The sequence below is a fragment of the Gossypium hirsutum genome, chromosome A06 (assembly GCF_007990345.1).
Source record: "Gossypium hirsutum isolate 1008001.06 chromosome A06, Gossypium_hirsutum_v2.1, whole genome shotgun sequence".
Lineage (NCBI taxonomy): Eukaryota > Viridiplantae > Streptophyta > Magnoliopsida > Malvales > Malvaceae > Gossypium > Gossypium hirsutum.
Window position 1 is genome coordinate 26212678 of NC_053429.1, and position 5103 is coordinate 26217780.

At 37.6% G+C, this 5103-nt stretch overlaps 1 non-coding gene across 1 annotated transcript; it reads right to left on the reverse strand.

The window, feature by feature from the left end:
- Positions 1 to 2926: 2926 nt before the first annotated feature.
- LOC121231575 (small nucleolar RNA R71) lies at positions 2927 to 3032 on the reverse strand. Its single transcript, XR_005929633.1, has one exon. It is a non-coding gene; the product is annotated as a small nucleolar RNA R71 (small nucleolar RNA).
- Positions 3033 to 5103: the final 2071 nt, after the last annotated feature.

The window sequence follows — 5103 nt, forward strand, 5'->3', positions numbered from 1 at the left end:
TTCTTTGTTCAATCTTCAGCTTTAAGAGCTCGGTCAACCAATACTACAAATTCTTTCAGCTCTAAAATTCCCACAAGCACTTTAATGTCCTCATTTAGCCCATCCTCAAATCTCTTGCACATAATAGCTTCGGTGGACACACATTCTTGGGCATACTTGCTGAGTCTTACAAATTCGAGTTCATACTCTGCCACAAACATCTTGCCCTGCTTCAATTCAAGGAACTGCTTCCATTTTTGATCAATAAATCGTTGACTTATGTATTTCTTTCTGAATTCTTCCTAGAAGAAATCCCAAGTAACCTTTTCTTTTGGCACCAGTGCTACCAAAGTCTTCCACCAATGGTAGGCCGAATCTCTCAAAAGTGATACATCACACTTTAAGCACTCCTCGGGTGTACATGAAAGCTCATCAAATACACGGATAGAATTTTCAAGCCAGAACTCCGCCTTCTCAGGATCATCATCGATCTTTGCTCTAAACTCTTCGGCCCCTTGTTTTTGAATCTTGTCAACCGGAGGCTTGTTCATTCTTACCAAATCTATGCCTTGAGCAGCTACAGGAACCGTCTGAGGTATGGGAGGGGGTGGAGGAGGTTAAGCATTTGGGTTTGCTCAAATAAACTCAGTATATCAATTGTTCATCATTTGGAGAAAGGCATCCCGAGCCTCATCTCCCTGTCTCAATGTCTCAAGTCTACTTTCTACAGGCGCGGTCCCTTGTGCGGGAGCCGGCGCATTACGAGCAGCATCATCAGCCGCAGTTCCGTCAGGATCCATTACTATATTAAAATAAAACACAGTTTAGAATAATCTGGAGTCACCACACTATCGCAGTATATTTATGGTATGTATAGCTAGACTTTTACACACACTTTATTAGTCCGAGAACCGACTAAACCATAGCTCTGATACCACTAAAAGTAACACCCCTTACCCGTATCCGTCGCCGGAACAGGGTACGAGGTATACCGAATCATAATACATACCATTAAATAAAACCAAAACAAAAAATATGGCATACAACTAGATCATGAATCATTATAACATATGCCTTTAATAATATTAGCCAATTTCAAAGGCTTCGTACAAAATAATCGGTCAAATACTATACTTAATATTTTAAAACCTAGACAATTATGACACGTAACAAAATAACTAAGTCTACTATACATGCCATAATTCAAAATGTTTAGTTCAAATACCCAAAAATATTGATAGTGCAGGCAGATCTTCAACGATCCTTGACTCCTGTGCAAGCTGGACGACACTATAAGACAAAAGAGAGAAAAGAGGGTAAGCTTATAGCATAGTAAGCAAGTATGTAAATAATGAATAAGAATCTAATATGTTTACACAATAACTCAAGTGTATCTACTTTTAATTTCACCATTTACTCTACTTTGGTCAAGCTGTCTCTACTGCGTCATACTCACTAAATAAATCATAACTCGAGTTACAAAACTCAAAATTCATTTCTGTAAAATTTTCCTGAAACTAGACTCGATATTGCTTTTTACTAATTTTTTCTAGAATTTTTGGTCCCGCCAATTTGTCTTATTCAGAGGATAAGCTCTTATTCAGAGGATACTGATTCAAGATAAGCTCTTATTCAGAGGAGGAATAGACCCTGTCTAAGAGTAAATTTGACTTAATTAAGCGGAGTTGTTTGTGCTCCTAGACATTGGGTGACAAGATTTTGTCGGATTAGGGTGAAACCTAATAAGGGGATCCATAGACTGAGTTAATGCAACCCTAGGGTGTTAATTAGAGAAAAGTCTCAATTATTCAATCAGGGATTAGACATTATTAGTCTTGAATAGGGATAATAACATAACTTAGGGATCTCCATGGAACAGGTTAAATGAATAAATCGTCCGATTCGGAGCCAGAATAACAAGTACAGTCTAGGTGGATTTTTCCTTAGGTATTGTCTTAATTCAATTGTTTTCCAAAATTAATCCCCCAATTCCATTCTCTGTGAATTCTTAGATTAGTTAATTAGTTAGTTAAAACGAAACCCCCTTATTATTAGGTTAGATAATAAAAAGACAGTCATTACTAGTACTTTTAGTTCCCTTGGGTTCGACAATCCGGTCTTGCTAAAACTATACTACTATTCGATAGGTACACTTGCCTGCATCGCGATAGTAGTTAGTTTCAAGAATGATTAATTATAAATATTTAAAACCTATCACGAAATAACGCGATCAAGTTTTTGACGCCGTTGCCGGGGAACTAAGATATTAGGAAAGCTCAATTTTTATTACTTCAGCCATTTATTTTTCTTGCAATTTAATTTAATTTAATTTTTTTATTATTTATTAATTTAGTTTTTCTTTGTCTTGGCAAGTTTTTATAGTTTATGACTAGAAGAAACCTGTCAGGACCACTACTTTTTGACGAAGAAATCGATTGCACAGTTCGCAAAAACCAAAGAGAAATAAGGTAAAGCTTAAAATACACAGAGAACGAGCAAGAGGAGGATACTCAACCCCCAACCGAAGATATGGCTGAAAACCAAGACAATCAGCTACCTCCTTAATCAAAATCTTGCTCCACACATTATGTATGATTATGCTAAACCTTCTTTAACAGGAACTAATCGAGCATAGTTAGACCTGTTGTAGCTGCAAATACTTTTGAACTAAAGCCTAACACTATTCAAATGATACAGCAATTTGTTCAGTTTGATGGTTTGCAAGATAAGGATCCCAACGCTCACTTAGCAAACTTCTTGGAACTATGCGATACATTTAAATTTAATGGTGTTAATAATGATGCCATTCGTCTTCGGTTATTCCTTTTTTCATTGAGAAACAAAGCTAAACAGTGGTTGAAGTCATTACCACGAGGGTCAATGACTACTTAGGAACAAATGATCGAAAAATTTCTATTAAAATATTTCCCGCCGGCTAAAATGACCAAATTACATAATGATATCTCTTCGTTTGTACAGATGGACTTAGAAACTCTTTACGATGCATGGGAGAGATATAAGGACTTACTGAGAAGGTGCCCTCACCATGGGTTACCGCTTTGGCTTCAGGTTCAAACATTCCATAATGGCCTGAATCCTTCGACTCGACAAATGGTTGACGCAGCTGCTGGCGGAACTATCAATAATAAAACACCTGAAGATGCTTATGAGTTTATAGAAGAGATGTCACTGAATAACTATCAGTGGCAAGTCATGAGGACAAAGCCAACAAAAACAGCTGATGTTTATAACATCGATTCGGTCACAATGCTCTCTAATCAGGTAGAACTCTTGAATAAGAAAATTGATGGTTTTCTTAGTTCTTCACAGGTTCACCCAGTAATGTAGTGCGAAGCAAGTGGAGGTGGAACAAGCAGTTCAGAATACCAACCTTATGGCCACAACATGGATAACGAGCAGTTAAATTACATGGGTAATAATTCTCGATCTCAAAACAATCCATATAGTAACATTTACAATGCAGGTTGGAGGAACCACCCAAATTTCTCATGCGGAGGCCAAGGAAATCAGAAACCACCTCTAGGCTACCAACAACCACCCTACCAATAGGAAAAAAAGCCGAACCTTGAAGAGATGCTCTCAAAGTTTATATCAGTGTCAGAAACACGTTTTTAGAATACCGAATCAGTACTTAAAAATCAACAAGTGTCAATCCAAGGGCTCGAAACTCAGATAGGCCAACTTTCTAAACTAATCTCTGAACGACCACAAGGTAGCTTGCCAAGTAATACGGAACCCAACCCAAGGGAATAGCTCGATGCAATTAATATTCAAGATGACGAAGGAGTCGTTGAGTCTGAACCAGAACCGAGGCAAGAAATTATGGTAAGCAAAGTCAAGGTGAGGTAGGTCAAAATAAAAACAAATCAGTGAAGGTCAAATATAAACCTCATGTGCCATACCCCAACGCGATAAGGAAAGACCGCTTAGATGAACAATTTGGTAAATTCCTTAAACTCTTAAAAAAATTACGCATTAACTTTTCATTTATTGAAGCTCTATCACAGATGCCAAACGCAATGAAATTTTTAAAGGAGCTTTTAGCAAATAAGTGGAAGTTGGCGAGGCATCGCATGTGGAGCTAAACGTAGTGTGCTCAGCTATTCTGCAAAATAAGCTACCGAAAAAATTAAAAGATCTAGGGAGTTTTACAATTCCTTACTTAATTGGTAGTTTAGATGTTAATAATGCATTAGCTGATTTAGGGGCTAGTATTAACGTCATGCCCTACAAAATGTTCAAACAATTAGGTCTTGGGAAACCCAAACAGACTAGGATGAGCATTCAATTAGTAGATAAAACTATAAGATTTCCTAGGGGTATTATTGAAGATGTGCTAGTTAAAATCAAAAAATTTATATTTCCCGTGGACTTCATTGTTCTAGACATAGAAGAGGATAGCAACAATCCTTTAATTCTAGGAAGGCCTTTTTTAGTAACTGCTAAAACGATCATTGATGTTGGCACAGGTGAACTCACACTTCATGTGGGAGACGAAACCATCACCCTTCAAGCTCGCAATTCTGGCAACACATTAGAAATTGAAGGTGATCGTTTAACCCATTCTACTAAAACTGACAATATGGTGTAACCTACTTTGCAGGAAATGAGTCTGAAGGAAGTACATGAGCCATTCTCAAGCAATGGTAGAGTACCTATTCATGAAGAACGAAGGCTACAAATCAAGGAGCTAGATGAATGGCGGACGCATAAACCAAGAACGCATGATAAACCAGAACTATGCCAGAACAAGCTCAACACCTTTCCACATCAACTTAAGGTTGGAGATAAAGTCTTATTAGATACCGCAGATTCTCACATTGTCACTACCACACTGAATGAAGAAATCCCTCTTACGGTACTTAGTATTTTCCCATTCGGTATAGTCGAGGTAAGTCATCTTAAGTTCGGCACTTTTAAGGTAAGCAACACCCGTTTAAAACCTTATTTTGATGAGATTGATAGTAGGAATGAAGAGTATAAACTCCTCGAACCACCATGACCATTCAACGGAGAGGTAAGTCAAGCTTAGACTATAAATAAGCGCTTCTCGGGAGGCAACCCGAGCACTAACTGTATTAACTTCTTTAAAATTTAGTCTTC